Here is a 16,479-nt window from a genome sequence, read left to right on the forward strand (position 1 = left end):
CTATATACAGAGAAAATTCACCCGAAAGGGTTGAATCAACCCTCTCATTAGGGTGGGGAGCCCTAACCTGATAAGAGGAAGGAAAATCAAAATCTTGGATAGCTGAAAGAAGGGTTTCCTCATTATAAATGGAGGGAACAGAGCCAGGTCCACCATCGGACCCGGAAGTTTGAGGCTGCCTAGAAGACTCGACAATCTTGGAAGATCCAGACTCGAGAAGGACAGGAGAAGTTTCGGTTTTTCTTTCTAAACCTTTTTGAGAAACTTCAAAGAAACTCGCGCCGGGGGACAGTTAGGGTTTTGTTATCACTATCCGATCGTTCGGGAGCAGGAGAAGCAAAAGCCTCACTCGCTATTACCAACACCGGGTACCGTAGAAGCCCTATTGTCCGCCATTACTTGTTTCAAGAACTACAAAAAGAAAAAGACCAAGAAACTTACTGATTCAAAGGAGGCGGAAGCTTGAGAGCAAGAAGGCGCGAAGCGTAACAACAAAGGTTCAGATTCCAGACAGGAAGAATGAAACCTACGAAGACAACGAACCGCTTTTAAAACTCCCGCACGAGTGTTCGGGAATCTGAACGATCGAGATTGATTCAAAATCAACGATCAAGATTGAAAGACGTTTTGAAAGTTTGAACTCACGAATCCGAAATAGGCGTTCGGAAACCGTCGCTTGGATGACGTGAGCCACGACAGATCAACTGCAAGGAGATACGTGGCCTTACACTCACAACGCTCGAGGAAAAGTGACCACCGCATTAAATGTGATATGACATTTAATGAAGCACGCAGAGATTATCACTTGACAACGAACCCAGTTAAAAACCAAGCCCTCGGGATCGACCGAACGCTTGGTATGGGGGGCTCGTGATACGGAGAGATTATGATCAGACCGGGTTCATACCTGGTCCGACCCTCGACCCCGGTCGAGACGGAGAGAACACTCGCTCCCGAGCGAACCGGATCCGTAAGATGGCTTGTCAAGAAGAAGAAAGCTTATTCGGCTGCAAGCGTGCCCTAATCCTACTTATGGATTAGGGTAATTACCCTAATGATGGCAGACTCGAATTGACGGCTGCGGATAATCATTATCGAAGGGATAATCATCACATAACCTAAAGGTTATCTCAGGAGTCCTCTACTAGTCCAAACTAGTAGAAGTCTATTGCTCAACGGATCTAACTATTAAGATCCAACGACTACCTGAAGAAGGCTCAATTGCATCCAACGAAGGAGATTCGAAGGTACACTCTATATAAACCTCCCCCCCACCACAACAAAAAAAGAAGAGAAAAAAAAAAAAAAAAAAAAATATAAAACCCCAAACTTCATATACACAAAAAAAAACAAAAACCACCCCCCCCCCCCCAACCAAATCCCCCTTCCCGTTTCTTCATTCATTAGCTCGTGCTTCTAGCAGAGCCGTTTTGATTAAGTTCATCAACCGACTTAGCCTTCGAGGTGGACTCCCGACCCCAGCGGTCGGGCCACATCTGACGCTTTCGTTTTGCAGGACATCACGTGGAGATCCAAGGGCTGAGCAGATTTTGGACGCATCAATAATAAATCAAATCAATAGATGATTTAGAGTGTCATTTAAACCCTGGGTACTCCCATTGGATCCAATCCAAAATAAAATCAACAGAACACCTAGCTAATTAAACGAAAAAAAATAAAAATTCATAACATTAATTATTATAGAAAATGGTTATGATACAAATTGTTGGATCCATGATGATCTATATCATTCCTATAATAATTAAAGCATGTGTTATGAATATAATCAACGGAAGCATAAATGAATAAATACCTGTAGTGTGTTCTTGTTGTAGATTCGCCTTCTTTACTTTCCTTAAATCTTCTGAAACCTTTCACTTTTTGGAATCCTTCGCTTGAGAGTGTGTGAAAACAACCTCAAACCCAAATATTATGTGTGACGCTATTTATAATGTAAAACTCTAACCTTTAACCACTCCCACAATGGCAAAGGTCAATAATTTCCTTGACAAATAACCTGAATGAATATGGAACGATCCCTGACTTCGACACTGCTCCTTTTCGTGAGGTATGCCACCCAGAGGTCTTCGGGAAAGTTGGTATGGATCTTCCAGACTGGGCTCAGGGAGAAGATGATCCTTTTCCAGCCGACCCTCAATATGAGGCATATCTGAATGACGAGCCGGCACTTCCAGAGGAGAAATCACAAGCCGAGCCTCAAGTTGTTGCTGTAGAGGATTCAGCCGATGCCACTCTTGAGGAAGGCTCTTCTCATGGTCCTGAGAAAAGTCCTCCAGACCAGGGTCCCTCAGGCAACAATGAAGAAAAGGCTTAGGGAGTTGTTCTTTTGTAAAGACGTACCCTCAATTTAATGAACAGACATTTCTTTATTCATGTTGGCCTCAAAATTTCCCCGTCTCCTGCCGAAGTATTGCCTTGAATATCAAAGTATTAATGATAAAACTTATCACTTAACTTTTCATTCCTCGCCGAATAATGATCTTATAGAAATATTGTGAAGATGTGTTTCGGGAAGATGCGTTAATCTTCCCCACTACTTCATTTATTGCAAAGTCCGCACGTTTCCCTTCTGCGAAGTTCAAACGTTTTCCTGCTTTTGTGTACCATTCACTGTTTCCAATGAATCGGAAATACACCCATTATTTTAATGGCGGTCACGACGATTGAAGGTTTCTCTACATCGGGTGCTCGCTTCCACATGTTTCCATGTGGCATCCCTTCGACCGTTGATCTTGCTTTTTGCAGATTTCGAAGCGTCGTTTCGATCTGGGTCGTCGGTTGTCCTTAGCCTTCAACCGTCGTCTTATACCTTAGGCTATTTAAAGCCTTCGTGGGTACTCTCCATCTATCCTAATTTCTGCAAGATAGATTTGCTAAAGTGCCAAAGCAACCTTTCGTCCTTCGGCCTGCTTCCGTATTCCTCGTACTCCAACGACAACTCTATCCATTTCGAACAAGTGAGTTTTTTGATTTCTCATCTCTTTCCCCTCTTCCCCCCGAAGTAAACCGCACAGTAGTTATACTTGGGGTTTAGTTTGTTGGTCCGGTCGAAGCTTTAGAAAACTAGGGTTTCCCCATTGTTGCTGTCGTTTATTTCTATACTGACACGGCTGGTTTTTTTGTTGTTTTGCATAGTGGCTCCCAAGATCAACCCGAACTTTATCAGAGCAAAATCTAGCAAGAAAAGGGTTGCGTCGGTGGTGGTTGGGGCCAGTGTGGTGGTTTCAGCTAGTGAATCCTCCAAGCGTAAGGCGATCGCTGGCGGTGAATCTTCAAGTTAGATTCCTGCAGCTTCGTTGATGCCGTCCCTGCGCCTCCTTTGCCCGAAGTGACCGCTCGTCTTTCCCAGGAAGATCTTGATCACTCCGTTGCCGATGGTGCTGCCGGCACTCCCGCTGGTGAGCCCGTTGGTGAGCTTTGTTGGTGCACCCCGAAGAAGACTCTTGGGGCATCCGAGGCAACTATGTTGGCGTCTCGATGAAGGTGTGGTCCCAGCAGGTGCTGCTCCTATTTCTAACTCCGGTGCTTGTTTGGCATCCTCCTCCTCTCCTTTTGAGTTGGAGGATTTTGCCACCAGGAAGCGCCGTCGGGTGACAAGTGATGAAGCTCAGCCTTTGCTTGGTGTAGTTCATCCTTCTCATCCTTCGCTCGAATTAGTGTCAAACGAGTTTGACGAGCGTTGGAATGGTGTACTTGCTGCTCGAATGACTTCCGAGAGAGCAGTTCTTTCCAAACTTCCGGATGAAGTCTTTACGAAGTCACCGGTGATGTAAGTCTTTCTTCATTATCCTCTCGATTTTGAAAAATTACTTTTCTCGCTCCTTGCTAACTCGAAAGTTGTTTGCGGGAGTCTTGTCGGTAACTTCCACAACCAAGTGGAAGCAATTACTAGACTCAGGTAGGTTGAGCAATGAAGTTTCTAGGCTTCGGGAAATCTCTGAAGCTAAAGATGTTGAGATTGCTCACCTTCGGAATCTAGCTTGGGAGGTGGCGGGAGAAAAGAATTCGATGATTGGTCGTCTTCGGTCGGACTTGGTTGATGCCGGGGAGAAGATCCGGCGACCGGAGCGGACAGTTGGAAAGTCGGGAGCTAAAGGATCCGAAACATTACCCGAAAGGCAAGCTGTCGTTCCTTTGCCCGAATCCCTTCCAACCGATGTTCGCAGAGCTCGCGTCTTCAAGTATTTACACGAAGTAAGCCTTTTGTTGATATGCTGAATGCTTATAACTTGCAGGCATACCGGGATGGTGAGAACGAAGTATGGGAATCAATATTAAGGAAAGATCCTCATTTTGATACGACTCCCTACGGTCTTGTTTGCCATCCTTAAGTATTTACCGACCCGGGTATTCCTCCTCCCAACTGGACCAAGGATAAGATTGATCCTCCACCTTCCGATCCATATATTATGAAATATCTGGAAGATTCTCCTGTTTATTCTCCGCTGGAAGAAGTCAATTATGACGAGCTTGTACCGAATGCGAGTTTGGTCAAGGACCATTCTTCTCTCGGACAAGCTGGACAAAGAGTATGAAATTGCGGAGGATTTTCCGAATATCGAAATATTTTTGTAATCCTCATTTCTTCCTTTCTTTTCCTTGACTCCCCACCAATGGTTGACTCATATGTTTGTTCTAGCAAAGTCGCGTCGATCTTGTATAACTTGTTAACAAATCTGTAATGACTTTCTTCTTTGATCAAAGATTGTATCCAGCTCTTGTAATTATTTTGATACTGGCCTCTTTGGATCTTCTGAAGAAATAAGAAATTACTTTATCTTGAACTTTGCTAGCCACTTGAATCGCCGTTGTATTAGGTCTTAGTTGTCTGAAACAATGCCTTTACTTAAGGATTTCCGGAGAAATACAATAAGTCTGAGAAGGAACTCACTCGGGTTTTAAACCGATGCCTTATACTTAAGGATAATTCAAAAATTCAATAAGTCTCGAAGGAACTCACTCGGGTATCAAACCGACGCCTTGCAAAAGGAACTCACTCGGATTTTCATCCGATGCCCCGACTTAAGAAAGTTCGAAAAATTTTCCATAAGCGTTGAAGTGTTGAAGGACCCACACAAATTTTCATCCGATGCCTTATAGTTGGATCTTGTTCTTGAATGTGGTGTATGATGCCCCCCAATCAAAAGATAGTTTGTTGAAAACCAAAAATTGCATTGATTGAGTTGAAAATGATTACATCACGAACAAAATCGAAATCATCCTCAAGGATAAAACTTTTTGAGATGCCTAGCATTCCACGAACGATCCAACTCTTTCTGGGAATCTATGTTCTTCAGCCTGTAAGCTCTCGAACCGACCGGTTTCACAACCATATAGGGTCCTTCCCGGAAGGGTCCAACTTTCTTTGGTGACACGGGTCGGAAGCTAGGGTGTTTCTCAACACCAAATCTCCGGCTAAGTACCGACGATTCTTCACTCGAGTATTATAATGAGACGCTATCCTTCTTTGATAATGTTGAGTTCGTGCTATTGCCTTTGCCCGAACTTCGTCCAACAAATCAAGACTATCAAGCAGTCCTTGTTCATTTGCTTTTTCCTCGAACTCACGATCCCGTAACGTCCCCGCCATTATCTCCACAGGTGCCAATGCTTCGGATCCATATGCCAACTTCGAATGGAGTTTCTCCCGTAGGTGTTCGAACCGTAGTTCTATAAGCCCATAATACATTATGTAGTTCTTCGACCCAAGAAGCTTTGTCGGCTTCGAGTCTTCTCTTTATTCCTTCCAGAGCGTTCGGTTAGTAACCTCTACCTGGCCATTGCTTTGGGGGTATGCTACGAGGACATACGATGCTCGATCATATATGTTCCACAGAATTGCTCAAATTATGGACAATCGAACCGAGTACCATGGTCAGTGACAATTATCTTTGGAATCCCAAAGCGATATATGATTGATTCAAGCACAAATTTCTCCACTTTTTTCTCGAGAATTGTCGCCAAGTGCAATCGGCTTCTACCCATTTTGTGAAGTAATCAATTGCTACTATCGGATATTCCCGTCCGCTTTGATGCCTTGGTGAATTTGCCCATGATATCAATTCCCCACATTGCAAAGGGAATGGGATTTAGAATTGAAGTCATAATTTCCGCCGGGCGCTTGACATCTTGTAGCATGAATTTGACAGTTATTACATCGACGAACGTAGTCCATAGCAGCCTCTTGGATCTTAGGCCAATATAACCCAAGTCTTAGAATTTTGTGGGCCAGGGCTCTGCCACCCATGTGAGCGCCACAAATTCCTTCATGAACCTCAGCCAAAGCTGATTTTACTCCTTCGGGCCTATACATCTCATAAGGGGTCCAGCATAAAATCTTTTGTATAGTCTCCCATTCCGAATGACAAATCTAGCTGATCGAATCTTGATCAACCTTGCCTCTACTGGATCCTCGGGTAACTTGTCATCTCTTAGATATTCGATTATTGGATCCATCCAAAGAACGTTCGCTTCAATATAAGAAATTTCTTTCTCATGATAACTTGGAAAAGTTACCTCTTCAATGTAGACCGAAGGGTCTAGATTCTTTTCCTTGGCATTGGCTAGTCGGGATAGCTCATCTGCCACTGAATTTTCATTCCTCGAAATCCGAGATATCTTCAAATTCGAAATTGGTTCCGAAATGCCTGCACTATCTCCCGATATTTTTGCAAGCGTGGTTCTTTAATGCCATACTCCCCCCGAACTTGGTTGACTATAAGTCGAGAGTCATTATAAATAGTAACATCTGCAATAGCTAATGCCTTTGACAACCGAAGTCCCGCTATCGGGGCCTCATATTCCGCTTCGTTATTACTTGCATCAAATGCGAATCTCAAAGCATATCGAATAATAAATCCTGCTGGACTTTTTAATAGAATTCCAGCGCTTTGCTCCATCTTTATTACTCGAACCATCCACATATACCTCCCAAGTGGTTGGTATAATGGGATCCTCAATGGTGGGTTCCACTCGTGCAGTAGTTTCTACTACAAAGTCGGCTAATGCCCGAGCCTTGATTGCGATTCTGGGGCTTAAAACTCACTTGGAACTCACTTAGCTCAACCGACCAGGATACCATCCTTCCGGACAAATCGAGTTTGTTAAGAACTTTACTAAGAGGAAAAGTTGTAAATACCTCAATTGGATGAGCTCTGAAAATATGGCCTTAGCTTCCTGGCGGCCATCATGAGAGCCAGAGCACTGCTTCTCAATCTGCGAATATCTCGTCTCCGCATCTAGCAACACGTGGCTTACATAGTAAATCGGCCACTTTGTTTCTTATCTTTCTCCCGAATAAGTCTTGCACCGACCGCCGAAAGGGATGTCGCTAGATATAGCTGTAATATTTCCCCCTTCTCCGGTCCGGGACAGGATCGATGGTTGTCCAAGTGCTTCTTTTAATTCCTCGAAAGCTTTACGGCACTCTTCAGTCCACTTTGCTTCCTTATCGCCCTTCAGGTCTTTAAGTGCCTTAAAGAAAGGCAAACATTTTTCTCCGGACTTGGAGATAAATCGATTTAAGGCAGCAACTCTCCCCTGTCAAACATTGTACATCCCGAACGGTTTTGGGAGCCTCCATATCAATCGAGCTTGTATTTTGGCAGGATTTGCCTCAATTCCCCTCTGTGATACCATGAAACCCAAGAATTTGCCCGAGGAGACTCCAAAGGCACATTTTTCGGGGTTCAACTTCATTTGATGTTTCCTCGATCTGAGAAAACCTCGATCAAATCTGCAATGTGATTTGCTTTTAAAAATTCTCCCCCCCAACCACAACACAAAAACCACATCACACTTCCTCCCCCCCCCCCCCCATTAAAATTTTTCTCCCCCCCCCCCCCCTCTCCCCCCCCCCCCCCCCCCCCACCCCCACACCCCTTCATTATAACTTTCCCCCCCCCCCCTAAAACCCCCCCTACTTCTCATTAGAAGTGATATACTCCTTGATCAAAGGGTTTATAATGCATCATTAGTGGATCAAGCTGCTGATATTTGGATTGCAGGAAATAATCAAAACAAGAAGCAGAAATGTGACATAGTAATTGAAGGGCATTCCGGTACAAGACATCAAGTGAAGCATTACTATGGTTGTCATGATGCATTACAATATCCACTTTTGTTCCCAAATGGAGAAATTGGTTGGCATAGGAATATTAAGAAAAGAGTTCAGTCATATACAATTATACAAGATATTCAAAGTGAGCAATCAAGACTTGATAGAGAAGAAGATGTTGAAGGTAATGTTACACTTAAAATTTAATTTTTCCCAAAAACTCAAGACTAAATAATATATATAGTTTTTTATATTGTTTAATGTAGGATTTGATGAGAGTAAGAAGAATATAATATCTCCAATAGCATCTTATTGTCAAAAGCTTCAAATAAAAGAAAATGATTATTCAATTCTTTTATATTCTAGTCGATTGCTTCATCAATTAGTTGTTGATATGTACATTAAAATTGAAGCAACGAGATTGGATTTTTTTTTTTTTTATCAAGGCAATTTAATATTCGAGCGGAATTATATCAAGGAATAGTTGATAATGTTGTAGCTGGAGAAACACGAGGTGACAAAGTTGGAAAAAGATTTGTGTTACTTGCATCTTTTATTGGTGGACCAAGAGATATGTGTAGAAGGTATCTTGATGCTATATCTTTAGTACAAAAGTTTGGAGATCTTTTTATCACTATAACATGCAATCTTGAATGGGTTGAAATTAAAGAAAAACTGAAACAAGGTCAGGTCCCACAAGATAGACCAAATTTTACTGCAAGGATATTTTGAGCAAAGCCAATTCAAAAAGAACATTTTTTATTTGGTGGCGGCATATTGTAGAATTTCAAAAGGGGCTTTCCACATGCACACATATTGACATTTTACATAAAGATTATAGATAATAAATGTTGATCATTTTGATAGATGTGTTTGTGTAGAAATATCTTATCCAAATAAATATCCAACTTTACATGAAAAGTAGTCAAGCATATAATGCACCAGCCATGTGAAGATTTAAATAGAAAGAATGCATGTATGGGATGGAGTATGTAAGAATCAATATCCACGTTTGTATAATCAAAATACCATGCAATGTAAAGATTCGTATCCTCTTTATAGAAGAAGAAATAATGGAGGACAAGTTAAAATGCAGAGACATTATTTGGATAATAGATGCGTTCCCTATAATTCTTACATTTTAACAAGATATGATTGTTACATCAATGTTGAGATTTGTTCTAGATTAGACAGTAAAGTACAATACTATTTACTATAAATTATAAATTTCATTATATTATTATATTATAATTTGCATCTTTATATTTCTTAGCATTACTAAAATATGTACTTTTACAGGAGGGATGTTATTTTTATCAAAGGCATAATTCAAAATATCAAAAACTTAGAACCATGGTACAATGCCTGCATTTCTTGCAACAAAAAAAAAAAAAAAAAAAAAACATTTAAAAGCAAAAGAAGCAACTTGTGACAAGTGTAAAAACAACAATGTGGAATACACACCACAATAAGATTCTAAAATTTAATTTCTATTAATTAAGATTTATATTGAAATTGTTCATTTGCAGGTTTATGAGAAGATTTAGAGTGTCAAATTCTACAAGGACAATAACAATTACAATATTCAATGCTATCTAGGGTATTGTCAATTGTTCAGCAACTGAATATGCAGCATCACCAGAAAAGATAAATAACATCTATTTATATTTAATTAGCATTATAAAATAAGATATTTATAATACTAATTTAGATGATTCAATTAGAAATCCAATATTTATTCAAATCGAATTTTACAGCATAAAAGCAAATTGGATCATTGTTATGGTCGGGTGAATTCGTTCTACTTCATATTCGATAATAGAAATGGATACAATTTAAGATCGAAGGTCATTGTTGTAGATGTAAAGAAAAGGCAGATGATAAGCTGAAGCAAGTAGTTGATTTAGACGAATATGAAGATGTAAAATGTAAAAAAATCAGAATAGAGAAAAATTAGATATAATAAGTTTAATTATTCCTCATATGTATTAAAATATTAAGATTTCTTTTTTCTTTTCCTTTCATTGTCAATTTTTATTTCAATGTACTATTTTTTATTTCATTATTATAACACTATCTATTTAGCATATAAAGCACAAGGGACGTGCATTTGTACATGCAATTTTTTACTATATATAGTTCTTACAGAAGTTTTCTATTTTTGTTTCTACTTGAAGGTTTCTGACTATGAAAAGGAACTGGAGGAGATGAAGAACATGATTAGGCCAAAATATGTTGCTTTCCTTAAACTATTTATCATTACATAAAGCTACTAGCTTCTGTTCTTTTATGGGTTTCATAAATAATATTAAAATTTGATATTCCTTTACAGGAAAGTAGAGAGTTCTCCGGGGGAGATTCAATATATAGGGGTCTTACAAGGTGGGTTTCTTCAATAATCTTTCTATCTCTTGGTATTGATAGCTTTGAAACATATGATCTGAAATGGGTTTCATTTCTTGTTCAGACATCATCAACATGATAGATGGCAAACAGGGATAGGTAAATTTACAAGCAACAAGGATCTCTATTTGGGAACCTTAGTGAGTATTTCTTCCTATTCTTCTTTATGATCTTCTCTTGGTATATCAAACTAAGTTGTTGCTAGAGTAATCTTAGCAACTAGGGACACAAAAAGAGGCAGTTGAAGCCTATGACATTGCAGAAATCAAGTTCAGAGGTCTCAACGCAATGACCAACTTTGACATGAGTAAATATGATGTGAAAAACATTGCCAACAACATTCTTCCCATTGAAGGCATCACAAATAGAGCCAAAGCTTCTTCAGAACTAATTTTTGATGACGAGTGGGTCAGAAGTCAGAGATCACCTCTCTTTGGCATCTTCATGTCCATTGTTTCACAACCTTCTTCTACAACTCTCAGCTTTGATTATTGTTCAATTAATTTTCTCTGCTTTCCATTTGATATGGTGACTTCATCTGGATCCTTAAGTATATGACAACCTCTTCAGTAGAAGAAATTAAGCGTAGTTAGTGATAAACAAAATCTCATATCTTTAACTCCCATGCTGCCTTGTTTCCCTCTTGAATGAAAAAACAAATTAAAGATGAACTTTGTGTCATAGGCTTCCAAAAAAGCAAACTATCAAGGGGAGGGGTCAATTTTCCTATAAGTGTGGAACAAAAGAAAATGATTTCTTTTATAAAGTACTTTCATGAGATAATGTTAACTCTACAAGTGTTTGATGTCAGCATGAGTCAACGTAAAGGACAAGGGTTGGTGCGTCTGATTGGTAGTCGGCACCCAAGAATATCTAGCTAAACAGATTTACAACCTAGCATGATAATATACAATATACATGAGCTGAAACTAAGTCATCCTTTAACGAAAATCAAAACATTAGAGAAATGCTAATTCATAAATGGAAAAATTCTTCACTATGTTGAAAAATTAAATTCTCGAGCAAATTGCACTGGCACACCAAAATGGAGGCCTTAAAGCACTGACACCCCACTTTATGTTTAAAAAGCACTAAGACCCCAAAATTTGATTTTATTAGATATATTTGTTAAATTTATCACTGAAAATAGTTAAATTACTATTTATTTTAAAAAATATCCCTATAATAAACAGTGTCTGAAAGGTTTTCAGTGAAAAATTGGACAAATATATCCCCAATTTTAGGGTTTCAGTGATTTTTAAACATAAAGTAGGGTGTTAGTGCTTTAAGGCCTCCATTTTGAGGTGCTAGTGCAATTTGCTCTAAATTCTTTAGTCCGTTTCATGTGATTTACCTAAATAAGCTGGTATCACTTTTTAGGTTTCCAATTTGTTATTTTCTCCCCCAATGTGCTTGCTTATTTTCTTTTCGCAATTCCTTATTAGATGCTCCCCAATTTTAGGCTAGTAGCTAAAAATACTATGTCCACGGTTTATAAGGGAAGTAGCTTTCCAATATACTTAATTTGCTTTAGTTCATATTTTGACAGTATTAGCTGCATGACAAACTAAGGAACACCCTTTGCGTACTCTCTTAGGTGTTAACTGTCATTATTTATGTGAGATTTCCTAGTGTAATTGTTTCTGGAGGTGAAAATATTTGAGAACCTAAAGTTAGTTGAGCTTATGTTTCCTAATCATAAGGGCGTCAATTTGATACCAAAACCATTTACTGATACCAAAACCGCACCGTGGATAAAATGAAACCATATTGTGGCTTTTGCCCATATTAGATTCTCATCTGATAAATAATACTAATACTTTCAATTGGAATGTTGCAGGCCATGTGGAATTTGCATTGGGTAATTAAACTGTTTCATAAATATCGGAAAACAATTTATCCAATTGCTTGTCCACCCTTGAGCCTTTTTCTTGGTCATAATCTACCGTTAGTTTCATCCACATGAGGAAAAGGAATGAATTGTTTAAGAATGGATAACACAAAATACAATTCTTCTCTTTTTCTTTTCCGTGTTATTCAAAGAAAAAATTACACCAAGAAGAATGGTTTCTTTCGTACTGAAATTATACCACATTTACATCGTTTTCAAACACCATCTTCGTATTGATACCATACCATACCATTTTGAAAAATACCATTTTCATACTGTACTATATAAATTTGGTACAATACAATTTTGGTATGAGGTTTTGAAATTCGGTACAGTACGGTACTAAATTGACACCCTTGCCTAATCATCTAAATACCAAACTTCGACCTGATTCTTGTCACACCGACTAGAAAATGTGATCTAAACTTTGCCCCATGCAACAACCCTAAAGTCTTGACTCACCCATATTTTCCTTCTGGAAACACAAAAACGAAACCCTAATTTGCTGGTAACTCCAACAGTCTTCCTTCATTAAAAAACTCACCAAACTTTCATTTATATACTCTTCTATATCTACTTGACACAACTCAGCCATCAAATCATAATCCTTGCAAATGCAACCATAATTTTGACTAGAAACCTCACTTAGACATTGAACCTACCTGTTCATAGCAAATCCAAGAATTTGACATGTAGATAATCTCCAACCCAACTAGATACATTACGTAGTATTGGAGCATGGATGAACATGGTACCCAATTCAATGTAAAATGTCATTTACAGATGCTTCAGAAATTGCAAGATGAATGGAAGGTTACGTATGCTAAACAAAGGACTATAAGTGATAGATTGTGGCAAATTATCAAATGGGCTGAAGGGACAAAACAGATAGAAACCTAGACCTCCAACGACAATTGAGAAGGAATATGGTGGCAGGCTTAATCCCCTACTATTTATAACAGTTAGTTGCTTTTCTTAATTCTTTGATTCGTGTAGTTTATTAGGTGATATAGTAAGATAAAAGCTTGGTCATCTTGCAAGTGGTGAAGAACTACTGAGCTAAGTTATAATGGCAAAGCACGTATTAAAATGGTAGAGGCATATACTATAAATACTTACTATAGGTATTTGGAGATCAACAATAAATTGGAGAAAAATTAAATATAAGCTGTTACTTTGTTTGAAATTTATTGAACATTCACATTTTATTTTTAATTTTTAATTTCAATATCAGACTTTATTTGAATGTATTATTTTGAGTAGATTTTTTTCATCCATAGTCTCACATTTTTAGTAGTTTATTTTTGGGCTTTGTTAAGCCAAACTTTGTGGTTTACTAAAAGGTGTATTCACGACCCTATCATCTTCATGTGTAATTCAGTTTTCATAGAAAATAGATTGACTTTGTAATTCAGTTCTCTAATTTATTTTAAATGAAAAATTTTAGATAAACTTATTTTTATTTAATAATTAAAGATATAAAAATATATAATTAAATTGTACATTTAACCCATAAAAAAACATCCCATTCAAAATTACCTTTCTTATGGCTCCGCAAGTATTGCACAAAGAGCTGCGTGCATTTACACGTGTATATATATATATATATATATATACACTACCTATTATAAAAATATGAACTAGACAGAATATCTAGTTTGTAACTTTAATCATGATCGGGCAGATGATGAAGTGGTGATACTTGACGATAAAGAGATTCCACAGAGTGATTGTTTTAGGTACCTAGGTTCAATCATAAGTAAAAGAGGTGATTTAGAGGATGAGGTTTTCCAAAGAATTAAAATAGGGTGGATGAAGTGGAAAGGTGCGTCCGGGGTCTTATGTGATCGGCGTATTCCATTAAAGCTTAAAGGAAAATTTTATAGGACCGTTGTTCGACCAGCTATGATGTACGGTGCGAGTGTTGGGCTGTTAAAAAGAATCATATAGATAAACTCGGTGTGGCGAGAAATGAGGATGCTAAGATGGATGAGTGGCAAAACTAGGATGGATAAGATAAGAAACGATCATATTAGAGTTGGTCCGGGAGTTGCTCCCATAAGTGATAAGCTTAGAGAAAGTCGTTTGAGGTGGCACGGGCACATTCAACGGAGACCTATAAATGCTCCTGTTCGGAGAAGTGATATAATCCATATTGAAGGAACTAGAAGAGCTAGGGGTAGACCTAAGATAACCTTAGGAGAAGTGGTGAGAAAGGATATGCATAGCTTAGGCCTTGTATCTAGCATGGCCTCGAAAAGAACTGATTGGAGGGCAAGAATCCATGTAGTCGACCCCATTTAGTTGGGACAAGGCTTGTTGTTGTCGTTGTTGTTGTATGAACTCAAGGGACATGACTACATTTTGTTTCCCTCCAATACCCCTTTGTATTCAATCAATTAGACATTTGTATTAGTAATAAATGATGTATATAATGATCAATTAAAATTCTTGAACTTATTTGAATCAATTTAATTTTCAATTTTTCCCATTCTCATTTTTCGATGAAACCATCTACAGCCAAGGGAATATGAATTTTTTTTTTCCTGAAAACCAAGAAATGTTAATTGAAGAAGAAGAAACTGCATTAAAAATGTTTAATCAAAATTACGCATCTAAAGATAAACTTATTCTAAATTCCAACTTTAGCTGTTGTTAATAGGTTCACTTATGCATAGGCCATTCAACTTTCATGGCCAATACATGGTGATTGATAAAATACCTCGTGCATTTGCACGTGACACTTTTTCTAGTATATATAAATATGTATGAAGGTTTGAGTAGGGGAGTTTTAGCATAGGTTCATAGAAACCATTTTTCTGTAGATGCCGATTGCCGAGAAACCATCCCAACTCCTAAGCATGGTACCTTATGTCGGTGATAAATCGCCGACACAGGGCGATTTTCGCCATGTCGCTGGGGGGCGACACGAAACCCCCCAGTGACACCGACTTTACCAAAAGTCGGCGATATTATGGCCGATTTATCTGCGATATATCGCCGTTGAATCACCGGAATCCATCGATAACCTTCTAAGCTCAGATCTCAGGCACTCGTAATCAGGATTCCCTTCGGTCCCATCTTTACAAGGCAGATTATCGATAACCTTGGAAGAAGATTTCAAGTAGTCTTCCTCCGTTTGCAACAGTATATCGAATTCATGGCTTTCTGAATCTGTAACCCCTTGCAACCAGGTTTCTCGCATTTCCACCGGCAAATGCAATAGATCTCAACAGAGATACAGAGGAAGGCGCAGAATATAAGAAACCCTAATATGTAGTGAAGACGATGAGAAGATCCAAATTGATAGGAGTTTCTTCTTTCTTTGAACCTCCTGCACAACCTACCGGAGGCCGTGGCAACGATAGCAAAATGAAGGTGAGAAGTTGGTACTCTCCGAGTCCGATGCAATGGAGAATCGTTAGGTGAGAAGTTGGTACTTTCCACTTCATCCCACGCAACCCTGCACTCATCCGACGCTTCGTTTCCTTCGCACAACACTTCCGCTTCCATCACTTTCTTCTCTATCATCTCCGTCAGCTTCTTCTCTCCCATCCATGTCCCTCTGTACTTTGCTACCGCCATCCTTTCACCGACCGTGGTTGTCGCTCCACAACCTTTTGGCTTCCTACACCAAGAATGACGGAAAACAAGTAAGAATAAGAAACCTCGCAACTACAGAAAGAGGAAGGTTTCTGATCTCCAGTTGCCGGCGAGAAAAAAACTCTCGGAGTTATGGAAAGAGCCATCTCAGACAAGAAGCAACTAAGTGGATTTCAATCGAAATAGGGGTTCGATGAAACCAAAAGTCGGGCGACTTTTGGCGACATGTCGCCCGAGTCGCCAGGGTCCGACACGGCGACACGGGCCGACATGTCGAACCTTGCTCCTAAGTGGATGAATTGCCATAAAAAAAAAAAATAGATTGATTTAATAGTCAATCTAGGTTTAAGGAGACGAATGCTCACATTCCGCGGGGGCTCTGCGAGCAAGTATTCTTGATTGAATAGATAGGAGCAGCAGAATTAATTGATCGGAGCTTAGGAGCAGAAGGTTATCATCACCATTTGGGTTCGATCAATTTGAGCCTTCGGTACATAATGATGCT

General features: G+C 39.1%; 1 pseudogene; it reads right to left on the bottom strand.

Annotated features, from left to right (window-relative positions):
• Positions 1-15,956, bottom strand: part of LOC149014285 (RHOMBOID-like protein 2) — a 45,171-nt pseudogene extending 29,215 nt beyond the window's left edge.
• Between the last annotated feature and the right edge of the window lie 523 nt (positions 15,957-16,479).

The sequence above is a fragment of the Hakea prostrata genome, chromosome 5 (genome assembly GCF_041222555.1).
Source record: "Hakea prostrata isolate BN-2017 chromosome 5, UWA_Hpros_2, whole genome shotgun sequence".
In the NCBI taxonomy this organism is placed as follows: Eukaryota; Viridiplantae; Streptophyta; class Magnoliopsida; order Proteales; family Proteaceae; genus Hakea; species Hakea prostrata.